At 46.6% G+C, this 18,009-nt stretch overlaps 1 pseudogene; it reads right to left on the reverse strand.

Annotated features, from left to right (window-relative positions):
• LOC124037651 overlaps window positions 1–18,009 on the reverse strand; it is a 52,119-nt pseudogene that overhangs the window by 13,233 nt on the left and 20,877 nt on the right.

Genomic DNA, 18,009 nt, shown 5'->3' on the forward strand with positions numbered 1-18,009 from the left:
GCCATCCGCATAGAACGACGGGTAGATCTTCGTCACCGGGCTCGTGGAAGAGAGCTCGCATCAACGGTGTTTCCCTGCTCCGCATCGCAACCATCTCCCTCCTCTGGCTTTGAGACTGAGCCCATGCAGCTGGGAGGGATTCGCATCTCGAATAAGGAGAGGGAACGGAGGATCACCAACCGCCTGTGCCTCTATTGCGGAGTTGCTGGACATTTTGTTAATTCATGTCCAGTAAAAGCCAGAGCTCATCTGTAAGCGGAGGGCTACAGGTGAGCGCAACTACTCAAGTCTCTCCATCAAAGTCCTGTACTACTTTGTCGGTCCACCTACGCTGGACCGGTTCGGGTGCTACATGTAGTGCCTTGATAGACTCTGGGGCTGAGGGTTGTTTCATGGACGAAGCATGGGTTCGGAAACATGACATTCCTTTCAGAGAGTTAGATAAGCCTACGCCCATGTTCGCCTTAGATGGTAGTCATCTTCCCAGTATCAGATTTGAGACACTACCTTTAACCCTCACAGTATCTGGTAACCACAGTGAGACTATTTCTTTTTTGATTTTCCGTTCACCGTTTACACCTGTTGTTTTGGGTCATCCCTGGCTAGTATGTCATAATCCTTCTATTAATTGGTCTAGTAATTCTATCCTATCCTGGAACGTTTCTTGTCATGTGAAGTGTTTAATGTCTGCCATCCCTCCCGTTTCTTCTGTCCCTACTTCTCAGGAGGAACCTGGCGATTTGACAGGAGTGCCGGAGGAATATCATGATCTGCGCACGGTCTTCAGTCGGTCCCGAGCCAACTCCCTTCCTCCTCACCGGTCGTATGATTGTAGTATTGATCTCCTTCCGGGGACCACTCCTCCTCGAGGTAGACTATACTCTCTGTCGGCTCCCGAACGTAAGGCTCTCGAGGATTATTTGTCTGTGTCTCTTGACGCCGGTACCATAGTGCCTTCTTCCTCTCCGGCCGGGGCGGGGTTCTTTTTGTTAAGAAGAAGGACGGTACTCTGCGCCCCTGCGTGGATTATCGAGGCTGAATGACATAACGGTTAAGAATCGTTATCCGCTTCCCCTTATGTCATCAGCCTTCGAGATTCTGCAGGGAGCCAGGTGCTTTACTAAGTTGGACCTTCGTAACGCTTACCATCTCGTGCGCATCAGAGAGGGGACGAGTGGAAAGCGGCGTTTAACACTCCGTTAGGGCATTTTGAGTACCGGGTTCTGCCGTTCGGTCTCGCCAATGCGCCAGCTGTTTTTCAGGCATTAGTTAATGATGTTCTGAGAGACATGCTGAACATTTTTGTTTTTGTCTATCTTGACGATATCCTGATTTTTCTCCGTCACTCGAGATTCATGTTCAGCACGTTCGACGTGTTCTACAGCGCCTTTTAGAGAATTGTCTCTACGTAAAGGCTGAGAAGTGCTCTTTTCATGTCTCCTCCGTTACTTTTCTCGGTTCCGTTATTTCCGCTGAAGGCATTCAGATGGATTCCGCTAAGGTCCAAGCTGTCAGTGATTGGCCCGTTCCAAGGTCACGTGTCGAGTTGCAGCGCTTTTTAGGTTTCGCTAATTTCTATCGGCGTTTCATTCGTAATTTCGGTCAAGTTGCTGCCCCTCTCACAGCTCTTACTTCTGTCAAGACGTGTTTTAAGTGGTCGGTTCCGCCCAGGGAGCTTTTGATCTTCTAAAAGAACGTTTTACGTCCGCTCCTATCCTCGTTACTCCTGACGTCACTAGACAATTCATTGTCGAGGTTGGCGCTTCAGAGGTAGGCGTGGGAGCCATTCTATCCCAGCGCTTCCAGTCTGACGATAAGGTTCATCCTTGCGCTTATTTTTCTCATCGCCTGTCGCCATCTGAGCGCAACTATGATGTGGGTAACCGTGAACTGCTCGCCATCCGCTTAGCCCTAGGCGAATGGCGACAGTGGTTGGAGGGCGACCGTTCCTTTTGTCGTTTGGACAGACCATAAGAACCTTGAGTACATCCGTTCTGCCAAACGACTTAATGCCCGTCAAGCTCGTTGGGCGTTGTTTTTCGCTCGTTTCGAGTTTGTGATTTCTTACCGTCCGGGTAGCAAGAACACCAAGCCTGATGCCTTATCCCGTCTGTTTAGTTCTTCTGTGGCTTCTACTGATCCCGAGGGATTCTTCCTTATGGGCGTGTTGTCGGGTTAACAGTCTGGGGAATTGAAAGACAGGTTAAGCAAGCACTCACGCACACTGCGTCGCCGCGCGCTTGTCCTAGTAACCTCCTTTTCGTTCCTGTTTCCACTCGTCTGGCTGTTCTTCAGTGGGCTCACTCTGCCAAGTTAGCTGGTCATCCCGGTGTTCGAGGCACTCTTGCGTCTATTCGCCAGCGCTTTTGGTGGCCGACTCAGGAGCGTGACACGCGCCGTTTCGTGGCTGCTTGTTCGGACTGCGCGCAGACTAAGTCGGGTAACTCTCCTCCTGCCGGTCGTCTCAGACCGCTCCCCATTCCTTCTCGACCATGGTCTCACATTGCCTTAGACTTCATTACCGGTCTGCCTTTGTCTGCGGGGAAGACTGTGATTCTGACGGTTGTCGATAGGTTCTCTAAGGCGGCACATTTCATTCCCCTCGCTAAACTTCCTTCCGCTAAGGAGACGGCACAAATCATTATTGAGAATGTATTCAGAATTCATGGCCTCCCGTTAGACGCCGTTTCAGACAGAGGCCCGCAATTCACGTCACAGTTTTGGAGGGAGTTCTGTCGTTTGATTGGTGCGTCCGTCAGTCTCTCTTCCGGGTTTCATCCCCAGTCTAACGGTCAAGCAGAGAGGGCCAATCAGACGATTGGTCGCATACTACGCAGCCTTTCTTTCAGAAACCCTGCGTCTTGGGCAGAACAGCTCCCCTGGGCAGAATACGCTCACAATTCGCTTCCTTCGTCTGCTACCGGGTTATCTCCGTTTCAGAGTAGTCTGGGTTACCAGCCTCCTCTGTTCTCATCCCAGCTTGCCGAGTCCAGCGTTCCCTCCGCTCAAGCGTTTGTCCAACGTTGTGAGCGCACCTGGAAGGAGGGTGAGGTCTGCACTTTGCCGTTACAGGGCACAGACGGTGAGAGCCGCCAATAAACGCAGGATTAAGAGTCCAAGGTATTGTTGCGGCCAGAGAGTGTGGCTTTCCACTCGCAACCTTCCTCTTACGACAGCTTCTCGTAAGTTGACTCCACGGTTCATTGGTCCGTTCCGTGTCTCCCAGGTCGTCAATCCTGTCGCTGTGCGACCTGCTTCTTCCGCGACATCTTCGTCGCGTCCATCCTGTCTTCCATGTCTCCTGTGTTAAGCCCTTTCTTCGCACCCCGTTCGTCTTCCCTCCCCCCTCCCGTCCTTGTCGAGACGCACCTATTTACAAGGTACATAAGATTATGGACATGCGTTCTCGGGGACGGGGTCACCAATACCTAGTGGATTGGGAGGGTTACGGTCCTGAGGAGAGGAGTTGGGTTCCGTCTCGGGGCGTGCTGGACCGTTCGCTCATCGATGATTTCCTCCGTTGCCGCCAGGATTCCTCCTCGAGTGCGCCAGGAGCGCTCGGTGAGTGGGGGGTACTGTCATGTTTGTCATTTATTGTCATGTCTTGTCCCTGTGCTCCCCATGCTATTCGTTTCCCTCTGCTGGTCTTGTTTGGTTCTATCCCTCTCTCTCCCCCTCCCTCTCTCACTCTCTCGCTCTCTCTTCTCTCTGTCGTTCCGTTCCTGCTCCCAGCTGTTCCTATTCCCCTAATCATCATTTAGTCTTCCCACACCTGTTCCCGATCCTTTCCCCTGATTAGAGTCCCTATTTATTCCTTTGTGATCCGTTCCTGTTCCGTCGGTTCCTTGTATTGTATTCACCATGCTGTGATTGCGTTTCGCCCTGTCCTGTCGTGTTTTTGCCGTGATTGTGTAGGCCAACAGGCAGGTTGACATACAGACAGGCAGACAGAGACAGAAAGGCAGGCACACAGACAGTTTTAAAAAGTTTTAAAAAATTGACCAATATCCTCTTCAAAATTCAATGAAGAATTAATAACAAGACAATTGTGTCCAATGGAGGTTTAAAAAAATGCTCTTGGGTCAATAGACTTCAAATTTCATATGCCGGGTCATGACTGTTCCCTGGTCACAAATATGCAACATTTGGGAAGATTAAACCTTTTTAACCCTTCGAAACGGCCCCAATGACCCCGAATTAAAGTCACTTCCTGTAATAGCAGGAAGCTAAAATTCAATGTACGGAGAGACTCTTTAACAATGCCTTGAGTTTCAAGTCTTTATGTTAACAATTGACCGTTCTACAGAGAGGATGGAAGACAATGTATTTGTGTAACTGCAGCGAGAGAATGAAGGACCATGTTGAGGATTAAAGGGTTACTTCAGGATTTTGACAATGAGGATCCTTATCTACTTCCCCAGAGTCCGATGAACTCGTGGATACAATTTTATGTCTCTCAAATCAAATCAAATTTTATTTGTCACATACACATGGTTAGCAGATGTTAATGCGAGTGTAGCGAAATGCTAGTGCTTCTAGTTCCGACAATGCAGTAATAACCAACAAGTAATCTAGCTAACAATTCCAAAACTACTACCTTATAGACACACGTGTAAGGGGATAAAGAATATGTACATAAAGATATATGAGTGAGTGATGGTACAGAGCGGCATAGGCAAGATACAGTAGATGGTATTGAGTGCAGTATATACATATGAGATGAGTATGTAAACAAAGTGGCATAGTTAAAGTGGCTAGTGATACATGTATTACATAAAGATGCAGTAGATGATATAGAGTACAGGATATACATATGAGATGAATAATGTAGGGTATGTAAACATTATATTAGGTAGCATTGTTTAAAGTAGCTAGTGATATATTTTACATAATTTCCCATCAATTCCCATTATTAAAGTGGCTGGAGTTGAGTCAGTGTGTTGGCAGCAGCCTCTCAATGTTAGTGGTGGCTGTTTAACAGTCTGATGGCCTTGAGATAGAAGCTGTTTTTCAGTCTCTCTGTCCCAGCTTTGATGCACCTGGGTTGATAGCGGGGTGAACAGGCAGTGGCTCGGGTGGTTGTTGTCCTTGATGATCTTTATGGCCTTCCTGTGACATCGGGTGGTGTAGGTGTCCTGGAGGGCAGGTAGTTTGCCCCCGGTGATGCGTTGTGCAGACCTCACTACCCTCTGGAGAGCCTTACGGTTGTGGGCGGAGCAGTTGCCGTACCAGGCGGTGATACAGCCCGACAGGATGCTCTCGATTGTGCATCTGTAGAACTTTGTGAGTGCTTTTGGTGACAAGCCAAATTTCTTCAGCCTCCTGAGGTTGAAGAGCCGCTGCTGCACCTTCTTCACCACGCTGTCTGTGTGCGTGGACCATTTCAGTTTGTCTGTGATGTGTACGCCGAGGAACTTAAAACTTACTACCCTCTCCACTACTGTTCCATCAATGTGGATAGGGGGTGTTCCCTCTGCTGTTTCCTGAAGTCCACAATCATCTCCTTAGTTTTGTTGACGTTGAGTGTGAGGTTATTTTCCTGACACCACACTCCGAGGGCCCTCACCTCCTCCCTGTAGGCCGTTTCGTCGTTGTTGGTAATCAAGCCTACCACTGTTGTGTCGTCCGCAAACCTGATGATTGAGTTGGAGGCGTGCGTGGCCACGCAGTCGTGGGTGAACAGGGAGTACAGGAGAGGGCTCAGAACTCACCCTTGTGGGGCCCCAGTGTTGAGGATCAGCGGGGTGGAAATGTTGTTGCCTACCCTCACCACCTGGGGGCGGCCCGTCAGGAAGTCCAGTACCCAGTTTCACAGGGCGGGGTCGAGACCCAGGGTCTCGAGCTTGATGACGAGCTTGGAGGGCACTATGGTGTTAAATGCCGAGCTGTAGTCAATGAACAGCTTTCTCACATAGGTATTCCTCTTGTCCAGATGGGTTAGGGCAGTGTGCAGTGTGGTTGAGATTGCATCGTCTGTGGACCTATTTGGGCGGTAAGCAAATTGGAGTGGGTCTAGGGTGTCAGGTAGGGTGGAGGTGATATGGTCCTTGACTAGTCTCTCAAAGCACTTCATGATGACGTAAGTGAGTGCTCTGGGGCGGTAGTCGTTTAGCTCAGTTACCTTAGCTTTCTTGGGAACAGGAACAATGGTGGCCCTCTTGAAGCATGTGGGAACAACAGACTGGGATAGGGATTGATTGAATATGTCCGTAAACACACCAGCCAGCTGGTCTGCGCGCATGCTCTGAGGGCGCGCCTGGGGATGCCGTCTGGGCCTGCAGCCTTGCGAGGGTTGACACGTTTAAATGTTTTCCTCACGTTGGCTGCAGTGAAGGAGAGTCCGCATGATTTAGTTGCGGGCCGTGTCAGTGGCACTGTATTGTCCTCAAAGCGGGCAAAAAAGTTATTTAGTCTGCCTGGGAGCAAGACCTCCTGGTCCGTGACTGGGCTGTTTTTTTGTAATCCGTGATTGACTGTAGACCCTGCCACATACCTCTTGTGTCTGAGCCGTTGAATTGAGATTCTACTTTGTCTCTATACTGACGCTTAGCTTGTTTGATTGCCTTGCGGAGGGGTAAGTTACACTGTTTGTATTCGGTCATGTTTCCAGTCACCTTGCCCTGATTAAAAGCAGTGGTTCGGGCTTTCAGTTTCACGCGAATGCTACCTACATCTTCAACGCACGTTCTAATGAACTCGCTCACCGAATCAGCGTATTCGTCAATGTTGTTGTCTGACGCAATACGAAACATATCCCAGTCCACGTGATGGAAGCAGTCTTGGAGTGTGGAATCAGATTGGTCGGACCAGCGTTGAACAGACTTCAGCGCGGGAGCTTCTTGTTTTAGTTTCTGTCTGTAGGCAGGGATCAACAAAATGGAGTCGTGGTCAGCTTTTCCGAAAGGAGGGTGGGGCAGGACCTTATATTCGTCGCGGAAGTTAGAATAGCAGTGATCCAAGGTTTTTCCAGCCCTGGTTGCGCAATCGATATGCTGATAACATGTAGGGAGTCTTGTTTTCAGATTAGCCTTGTTAAAATCCCCAGCTACAATGAATGCAGCCTCCGGATAAATGGATTCCAGTTTGCAAAGAGTCAAATAAAGTTCGTTCAGAGCCATCGATGTGTCTGCTTGGGGGGAATATATACGGCTGTGATTATAATCGAAGAGAATTCCCTTGGTAGATAATGTGGTCGACATTTGATTGTGAGGAATTCTAAATCAGGTGAACAGAAGGACTTGAGTACCTGTATGTTGTTATGATCACACCACGTCACGTTAACCATGAAGCATACGCCCCCGCCCCTCTTCTTACCAGAAAGATGTTTGTTTCTGTCTGCGCGATGCGTGGAGAAACCAGCTGGCTGCACCGATTCCGATAACGTCTCTCCAGTGAGCTATGTTTCCGTGAAGCAAAGAACGTTACAGTCTCTGATGTACCTCTAGAATGCTACCCTTGCTCGGATTTCATCAACCTTGTTGTCAAGAGACTGAACATTGGCGAGAAGAATGCTAGGGAGTGGTGCACGATGTGCCCGTCTCCGGAGTCTGACCAGAAGACCACTCCGTTTCCCCCTTTTACGAAGTCGTTTGTTTGGGTCGCCGGCTGGGATCCATTCCGTTGTCCTGGGTGAAAGGCAGAACACAGGATCCGCTTCGCAAAAGTCATATTCTTGGTCGTACTGATGGTGAGTTGACGCTGCTCTTATGTTCAGTAGTTCTTCTCGACTGTATGTAATGAAACCTAAGATGACCTGGGGTACTAATGTAAAAAAAAAAAAAACTGCATAGTTTCCTAGGAACGCGAAGCGAGGCGGCCATCTCTGTCAGCGCCAAAATCCCAAAGTATCCCTTTAATTAAGACTCTTCCTGTTTCCACAGGAAAATGAACCTCAACCCAGGGCATCCCTACAAGGTCACTATTGGTTGTGTGCATGTCACGATCGTTTAGAAATGGATTAGACCAAGGACCAGGGTGGTAGGAGTACATTTTACTTTTATTTAAATGACACCGAAAAAAACGTCAAAATACAACAAAAAAACGAATGTAAAGCTACATGCAGTGCAGAAAGCAACTACACACAAACAAGATCCCACAACTAAAGGTGGAAAAAAGGCTGCCTAAGTATGATCCCCAATCAGAGACAACGATAGACTCTGATTGGGAACCATACCCGGCCAACAAAGAAATAGAAGAACTAGAATGCCCACTCAAATCACACCCTAACCTAAACAAATAGAGAAATAAAAAGTCTCTCTAAGGTTAGGGAGTGACAGTGCAAGGATGGATAGCTAGATCAATCACAGTCAACAGGGGCATCATGGTGAATAGAGGGCTGTAGGTAATGCTTTTCTATGGAAGAAAGGCCATGTTCTCTGTGGGACCAAGTTTTCACCGTGAAGAGTTCATTTCTCATGGTCAGATGTAGGTTTGGGGTCATCTAAAGCGTCTGTTGAACGATTCCATACATTTAGTTTGTTCTGTTGATGTCACTCAAAAGCACACTAACTTTAGGTCACGCTTCAAGGCCTACCTTTCTGCAATGTAGTGGAGGGAGGGGCAAATTAAATCATTTTTAATTGGATTCAGGTTTGGATTATGTCTAGGGTTGAGGCCCTAACCCTAGCTTCATATCAACTCCCAGCTCAACCCTAACTCCAAGAGCCAAGAAGTGGAGGGCTAGGAATAGGGTTAGGGTTATGGCTAGGGTTAGGGTTGAGCTGGGATGTGGGCATGTTTATAGGGCTGTCTGTCCGTCCGTCTGCCTGTGTCTTTCACCAATTTACCCATTGTAGCTTTATCACCAATGTTTTTGCCTTGACTGCAATGTATAGACTTAGTATGTGCCAATAACCTTGATGCATATCATCAATATCCTGTCTGTGGAGGTGGGAAAGTTGAGAGAGATGGAGGTAGGAGAAAAAGGAGGTAGAGAGAGGAGTAAGATAAATAGTATAGAGGGGGTAGGGACATAGAATGGAGGGGGGAGAAGGGGGAGAGTAAGGGAAGGTGAAGAAGGGAGAAAGAGAGAAGAGAGAGAGGGAGAGGGAGAGAGCCATCGCCGCTCCATTTCTCATATATCCATTTTGTTTCATACACACCTGGTTTTCATTCCATAATCACACTGCATGTACTTAGTCCTCTGTTCCCTTCCATGTCTTTGTGTGTAATTGTTTATTGTGAATGGTGTATGTTCACGCACTATACTTTTGTATTCATGTTCCGTGTTTTTTGGGCACTTAGGTGTCATGCCTGTGATGCCTTCCTTATATCTCCATATTGTGATGAAGGTCTTCCCCCATTGAAAGCAATTTATTCACTTAGGTCTCAACCCTGTGACACTCATTTTTTCCCATTGACTGCAATTTATTGACATACGATTAAATTAGTTAAAGCTCATCTTTTCCCTTTGATGGCTATGTATTGAGAAAACCATCAACCCTGTGACACATATTTTCCCCTTGACTGCAATGTATTAAGAAAAACGTTAGCTGCTGTGACATTTGACCTTTTTGCAAAAATGTGCCCGGATGACGTTTTCAGGCTGATAATGGGCTGTTCTCTAAGCCCTGATTTCCACTTCCATCCTCTCAGCCATAGAACCAGAGTCTGGAGTGTGTCAGTTGTTTCCATGAACATAGAACTCTATTTCTCCCTCTGTCTTTCTCTATATGTCAACCTGCGCTTTGTGACAACTAATCTAATGCAATTTGACTGTCTCAGTAAATGGGTTATGCAAGACCAGTGTCTGGGGAATGGAGGGGGCAGGAGGGGGACAGAGGGGTGGAGAGGGGTGTAATAAATTCAGCAGAGGTGGCAGAGCTGTGAGGCCCTGACAGATCTCTGGAGACACAATGCCGGTCACTGATTAGCCAGACGTCAGGCTTTGGAAGAGGAGGACAAGACTTCTGGAGGAATGTGGCTGCTTGTCGATGGTCAGGGGAATATAGCCAGCCCATGTCTGGGACTGAGCTCTGGGACTGGGGTCTGCGATTGGGCAGACTGGACTTCCTTTAGGGCCCATGCTTGGAATGTCTCACACTGGTGCTGCTCTGTCATTGGTTCAATGACTGAGAGAACTCCTCTGAGATTGGTCGACTGGCAGGGCTGCAGGGAGGGCGAGACGGGGTGAATGCCATTGTTGTGTTCTGTTTTTGTTTCCAGTGTTAGCTGTAATTTGCGGCTTTTACCCAACTGGATTCTGTAATTTTCATTACAGTTGTTTTTTTTAGCACACTGAAGAAAATTACAGTGAATTATACTACATTGAATCGTTGGACATTTCAGTCTAAAAATACGACTTTTACTTTGCTTTATAATGCACAAGTTTTCTTGCAATTTGGAAAACGCCCTAAAGAATTACTTTCAAATTAATCAATAAATAGTTTTGGTGATGTTTTGTCACATTCTCTCTCCCTTTTTCTTAACCAAACAATTTCTCAATCCCACCCATCCTTGGAAGTGAAGTTGCTGAGCCTGTCTGTGTAACTCATTGATATTCTATTCAAATCAAACTTTATTTGACACATGCACCGAATACAACAAGTGTAGACTTTACCGTGAAATGCTTACTTACAAGCACTTAACCAACAGTAGACGAGTTTACCAAGTAGACTAAAATAAAAAAGTAGTAATAAAAAGTAACACAATAACAATACCAATAACGAGGCTATATACAGGGGGCACCAGAACCGAGTCAGTGTGCGGGGGTACAGGCTAATTGAGGTTATCTGTACATGTAGGTGGGGGCAAAGTGACAATGCATAGATAACAAACAAACAGCGAGTAGCAGCAGTGTACAAAAGAGATGGGTGGGTCAATGTAAATTGTCCAGTGGCGATTTTATAAAATGTTCAGCAGTCTTATTGCTTTATGGCTTTGGGGTAAAAAGCTACCTTTTGGTCCTAGATTTGGTGCTCCGGTACCGCTTCCCATGCGGTAGCAGAGAAAGCAGTCTATAACTTGGCTGACTGGAATCTCTGACCATTTTATGTGCTTTCCTCTGACACCGCCTATTATATAGGTCCTGGATGGCAGGAAGCTTGGCCCCAGTGATGTACTGCCATACCAGGCGGTGATGCAACCGGTCAGGATGCTCTCGATGGTGCAGCTGTAAAAGCAATTGAGGATCTGGGGGCCCATGCACTCTTCACGACTGTCTTGGTATGTTTGGACTATGACAGTTTGTTGGTGATGTGGACACCAAGGAACTTGAAATTCTCAACCCGCTCCACAACAGCCCCGTCAATGTTAATGGGGGCCTGTTCGGCACGCCTTTTCCTGTAGTCCACGATCAGCTCCTTTGTCTTGCTCACATTGAGGGAGATGTTGTTGTCCTGGCACCACACTGCCAGTTCTCTGACCTCCTCCCTATAGGCCGTCTCATATTTGTTGGTGATCAGGCCTACCACTGTTGTGTTGTCAGCAAACTTAATGATGGTGTTGGAGTCGTGTTTGGCTACGCAGTCGTGGGTGAACAGGGAATACAGGAGGGTATTAAGTACACACCCCTTGAGGGTCCCAGTGTTAAGGATCAGCGTGGAAGATGTGGTGTTGCCTACTCTTACCACCTTGGTGTGGCCCTTCAGGAAGTCCAGGATCCAGTTGCAGAGGGAGGTGTTTAGTCCCAGTCCTTAGCTTAGTGATGAGCTTCGTGGGCACTATGGTGTTGAACGCTGAGCTGTAGTCATAGGTGTTCCTTTTGTCCAGGTGAGAAAGGGCAGTGTGGAGTGCAATTGAGATGGCGTCATCTGTGGATCTGTTGGGGCAGTATGCAAATCGGACTGAGTCTAGGGTGTCCGGGAGGATGCTGTTGATGTGAGCCATGACCAGCCTTTCAAAGCACTTCATGGCTACCGACGTGAGTGCCACGGGGCAGTAATCATTTAGGCAGGTTAACTTCACTTCCTTGGGCACAAGGACTATGGTGGTCTGCTTGAAACATGTAGGTATTACAGACTCGGTCAGGGAGAGGTTGAAAATGTCAGTGAAGACACTTGACAGTTGGTCCGTGCATGCTTTGAGAACACGTCCTGGTAATTTGTCTGGCCCAGCTGTGAATGTGAATGTTGACCTGTTTAAAGGTTTTGCTCACATCGGCTACCGAAAGCGTTATCATACAGTCATCAAGGACAGCTGGTGCTCTCGTGCATGCTTCAGTGTTAATTGCTTTGAAGCGAGCATAAAAGGCATTTAGCTCGTCTGGTAGGCTGGCGTCACTGGGAAGCTCGCGTCTGAGTTTCCCTTTCCGTAACAGTTTTCAAGCCCTGCCACATCCGACGAGCATCAGAGCCAGTGTAATAGGAATCAATCTTAATTCTGTATTGAAGTTTTGCTTGTTAGATGGTTTGTCTGAGGGCATAGCGGGATTTCTTATAAGCGTTTGGATTAGTCTCCCGCTCCTTGAAAACGGCAGCTCAAGCATTTAGCTCGATGAGGATGTTGCCTGTAATCCATGGCTTCTGGTTTGGATATGTACATACAGTCACTGTGGGGACAACATCATCGATGCACTTATTGATGAAGCCGATGACTGAGTTGATGTATTCCTCAATGCCATTGGATGAATCCCGGAACATATTCCAGTCTGTGCTAGCAAAACAGTCCTGTAGTGTAGCATCCCCGTCATCTGGCCACTTCTGTATTGAGCGAGTCACTGGAACTTCCTGCTTTAGTTTTTGCTTGTAAGCAGGAATCAGTAGGATAGAATTGTGGTCAGATTTGCCAAATGGAGTGCGGGGGAGAGCTTTGTATGCATCTCTGTGTGTGGAGTAAAGGGGGTCTAGGATTTTTTTCCCCCTCTGGTTGCACATGTGACATGCTGGTAGAAATTTGCATTAAAGTCCCTGGCCACCAGGAGCACCACTTCTGGGAGAGCATTTTCTTTGCTTATGGCCTTATAGAGTTGGTTGAGTGCGGTCTTACTGCCATCTTCGTTCTGTGGTGGTAAATAGACGGCTACGAATAATACAGATGAGAATTATCTTTGTTGATCATGTGTTCTACAGCTTATCATAAGGTACTCTACCTCAGGTGAGCAATACCTCGAGACTTCTTTAATATTAGACATTGCACACTAGCTGTAATTGACAAATAGACACACACCCTCACCCCACCAGAGGTAGCGTCTCTGTTCTGCCAGAAAGGATGGCAGTGGGAGTTTACTCGCTAGCCTCCAGATTCTCAGAAGGCTGCCCGATCTGCGGCCCCTTTTCTGGCCTCTTTTCTTCATTCAAAAGACGTGGATCTGGGCCTGTTCCAGTGAAAGCAGGATATACTTCTCCTCATACTCGTTAAAGGAAAACATTTCTTCCAATCCGCGGTGAATAATAGCTTTTCTGATGTCCAAAAGTTATTTTCCGTCATTAGAAATGGTAGCAGCAACATTATGTACACAATAATTTTAAAAATACGTTACACAAAACGCAAAAAAAAAAATAGCACAATCGGGAGAACGTAAAATGTCAGCCATGATCTTCGGCGCCAGGATACTATGAGCAACAACAGCACTATAGTCTTCAAAGGGAGCCAAGCCACCATCTGTGGCCTTCCACTAAGGATGTGAGAGTTGCTGGGAGTAGTAACTGAATAGGGAGAATCCCATCAAAGAGGATACCTCATGCCTCTATAACCGGTGTGAATTTGCTAGCTAGTTAGGAGCGTTTCAATCGGTGACATCACTTGCTCTGAGACCTGGAAGTAGTTGTTTCCCTTGCCCTGCAAGGCTTTTGTGGAGCAATAGGTAACGATGCTTCGAAGGTGACTGTTGTCGATGTATGCAGAGGGTCCCTGGTTCAAGCCCAGGTTGGGGCGAGTAGAAGGACAGAAGCAATGCTGTTACACCTCCTCCCTTCCCTCCACCCTCTACCACCAACCTTCTCTATCTCTCTCCCTCCCTGTACCACCAACCTTGTCTATCTCACTCCCTCCCTCTACCACCAACCTTCTCTATCTCTCTCCCTCCCTCTACCACCAACCTTCTCTCCCTCCCTCTCTATATCTGCTTTGGGTCTCCCAACCAACAGTGCCTGGTCCTGGGGATTAGTAATAACTTCTCCCAGGGACAAAAGAAAACCAGTCTTTCTCATTGTGTCTGTCTGTGGCCCCTGACCTCTGTGGTGCCTGCCTAGTGCCTACCTCTGGGCCGCAGTAAGGTCTTCCATTGACTATCTCCGGTGATGCATAGAGTGGGCTGCCACAGAAAGTCTGCAGCAGTTTGTCCTTGTGGTAGAGGTTGGACAGTCCAAAGTCAGCAATCTGGCGGGAGACAGGGACACATTGAGGTTTGGTAAAACATCATAACAAATGTCATTAAAAGTATCATGGCATTAACATGGTTACAGATTCTAAAAAAGAAAGTTGTCTAGTAGTGCCTCCGAATCTAAATAGCACTCAAAGTTACAGACTGTTTCACAATTACAGATTCAAAGGTTACAATGTATGGACAAGAGTCTGTAGAGTTGAATAAAATTGACTATTTCTTACCTTAATGTTACAGTTTTCATCCAGTAGCACATTTTCCAGTTTCAAATCCCTGTGCACCACCCCATTCTGTAAAAGACAAACAGTCCATCCGTTGGCTCTAGAAGAAAAATCACCAGACCGATTGCCGGGCTGTACAGTAGGGGAGCGTTCATTCGCTGTTCGTTCGTTCGCTTGATGGCGGTGAGGTGAGACCAAACTCCAGTGTTGTTCTCAGGGGATATAGTTAGAGTGGGCCAATTGGTCTAGTACGTTTAATTGCACTGCCTGGCCCTCTATCGTCTGTGTGTTGACATCTGTAGAGATTTTCCCTCTAACTCACCTCACATAAACAAGAGCCTATAATGATGGACCAGGATAATTTAGTGCCAGTCAAAAGTTTGGACACACCTACTCATTCAAGTTTTTGTACATTTTTTACTATTTTTTACATTGTAGAATAATAGTGAAGACATCAGAACTATGAAATACAACATGGAATGGAATCATGTAGTAACCATAAAAGTGTTAAACAAATCAAAATATATTTTATATTTGAGATTATTCAGAGTAGCCATCCTTTGCCTTTATGCCAGCTTTGCACACTCTTGACATTCTCTCAACCAGCTTCATGAGGTAGTCACTTGGAATGCATTTCAATGAACAGGGGTGCCTGGTTCAAAGTTCATTTGTGGAATTTCTTTCCTTCTTAATGCGTTTGAGCCAATCAGTTGTGTTGTGACAAGGTAGGCGTGGTATACAGAAGATAGCCGTATTTGGTAAAAGACCAAGCAAGAACAGCTCAAATAATCAAAGAGAAATGATTATTATTATTATTATTATTATTATTATTATTTTAAGACATCAAGGTCAGTCAATCCAGAAAATGTCAAGAACTTTGAACGTTTCTTCAAGTGCAGTCGCAAAAACTATTATGCACTATGATGAAATTGGCTCTCATGAGGACTGCCACAGGAAAGGAAGACCAAGAGTTACCTCTGCTGCAGAGGATAAGAGGATGAGTTCAATTGAATTAACTGCACCTCAGATTGCAGCTCAAATACATGCTTCACAGAGTTCAAGTAGCAGACATCTCAACATCAACTGTTCAGAGGAGACTGTGTGAATCAGGCCTTCATGGTCGAATTGCTGCAAAAAAACACTAAAGGACACCAATAAGAAGAGACTTGTTTGGGCCAAGAAAAAAAGCAATGGACATTAGACCGGTGAAAATCAGTCTTTTGGTCTGATGAGTCCACATTTTAGATTTTTGGTTCCAACCGCGGTGTCTTTGTGAGACGCAGAGTAGGTGAGCGTATGATCTCCGCATGTGTGGCTCCCACCATGAAGCATGGAGGAGGTGTGATAGTGTAGGGGTGCTTTGCTGATGACACTGGACACTTTTTCAACAGGACAATGACCCAAAACACAGCTCCAGCCTGTGTATGGGCTATTTGACCAAGGAGAGTGATGGAGTGCTGCATCAGATGACCTGGCCTCAACAATCACCCGACCTCAACCCAAATGAGATGGTTTGGGATGACTTGGACTGCACAGTGAAGGAAAAGCAGCCAACAAGTGTTCAGCACATGTGGGAACTCATTCAAGACTGTTGGAAAATAATTCCTCATGAAGCTGGTTGAGAGAATGCCAAGACTGTGCAAAGCTGTCATCAATGCAAAAAGTGGCTACATTGAAAAATCTAAAATATAAAATCTATTTTGATTTATTTAACACTTTTATTTTAGTTACTACATGATTCCATATGTGTTATTTCATAGTTCTGATGTCTTCACTGTTATTCTACAATGTATAAAATGGTTAAGAATTAAGAAAAACCCTTGAATGAGTTGGTGTGTCCAAACGTTTGACTGGTACTGTATCTTCTCACAAAAAAAGCAACTATGTTGTTTAGTGGCACTTTCAATGCATGCATTAACATGTGGTATACACACAGCAACAGGAAACACAAGCAGCCATTCAGGTCTGGAAGTGATGGGGTGACTTCACTACAGCTGTAACCGCCGGGCCTACACTGTACTGTGCATCTCCAATTGGTTAGGATGTGATAGGGAACACATGTTCACATGCTTATAAATGAAGGTTATAAAATAAGGTGGGTCTAATCAGCACTCTCACAGTACACCTGCTTCCTATGTCAGTCAACCACACTATATCACCCCACTACCCTACACCATGGTACTCCACCCCTCAGTGCGGTTGCCCCTAGAGGCTCATCCCTATGCACTGGCTGTGTGTCTGGTGCTCCCCTTTATGCTGGGACGATGACATCATCCCATCCCAGCTGTAGAGATGATGACTAGTGGGGAGCCCACCCAAACATCCCCCATCCCTGGGAGACCATGGTTTAATGAGGGAGAAGAGAGGAGTGGGCTAGGATCCATGTTATCGGGGGAGGGGGGGGGTGTCCTGGGGGAGCTATGAGGGGATCCAGGGATATGGAGTCATGACAACAGATGAGCAGGGACTGTGTGCATGATGGACAACACTGGTTTGTGTTAAGTCCCTTACAGTCCTCCTTAACACCAAGAGGCCACTAAAAGCATAGCTCATACTGCAGACTTCTTCTCTATGTGAAGAATATATACAGTTATAATCATAAGGTTACGATATTTTGCGCTGTATCTGATTAGCAGAAATGTGTGGGTGTGTTTTTCGTGCACGTTTCTCTGGAGAATTTTACCTTGTGACAGTGGTGCACGGCAGAGACTATCTGCCTGAAGAAGTGTCGCGTCTCTCTCTCGCTCAGGCGCCGGCGCTCACTGATATAGTCATACAGCTCACCCTTACTGGCATACTCCATCACGATCACGATCTTGTCCTTGTTCTCAAACACTGGAGGAGAATGGACACACAGTTAGGATGGACAAACAGTTAGCGTGGACAAACAGTTAGCATGGACAAACAATTAGCGTGGACAAACAATTAGCGTGGACAAACAGTTAGCGTGGACAAACAGTTAGCGTGGACAAAAAGTTAACGTGGACAAACAATTAGCGTGGACAAACAGTTAGCGTGGACAAACAGTTAGCGTGGACAAACAGTTAGCGTGGACAAACAATTAGTGTGGACAAACAGTTAGTGTGGACAAACAGTTAGCATGGACAAACAGTTAGCGTGGACAAACAGTTAGCGTGGACAAACAGTTAGCGTGGACCAACAGTTAGCGTGGACAAACAGTTAGCATGGACAAACAGTTAGTGTGGACAAACAGTTAGCATGGACAAACAGTTAGCATGGACAAACAGTTAGCATGGACAAACAGTTAGCATGGACAAACAGTTAGCAACCATTTGTTTCACAGCAGAGGTTTCATCATAAACCATCCAGGAAGAGAAACAACTAACTTCATAGTTTCAGTGGACAGTGTTATGTTGAATAAATGAGAAGAGTACCCCTCCCAGGTTCAGAGCCAACTGGCTGTATTCACACTCTCTCTGCACTGCTTCTATGATTACATTACATCACCAATCCCACCTCATGTGTCTGGCTTGAGTCTTAGCAACACAACTGGGAGGGTGGGGGTGG

The sequence above is a fragment of the Oncorhynchus gorbuscha genome, linkage group LG06, assembly GCF_021184085.1.
Source record: "Oncorhynchus gorbuscha isolate QuinsamMale2020 ecotype Even-year linkage group LG06, OgorEven_v1.0, whole genome shotgun sequence".
Classification (NCBI taxonomy): Eukaryota; Metazoa; Chordata; class Actinopteri; order Salmoniformes; family Salmonidae; genus Oncorhynchus; species Oncorhynchus gorbuscha.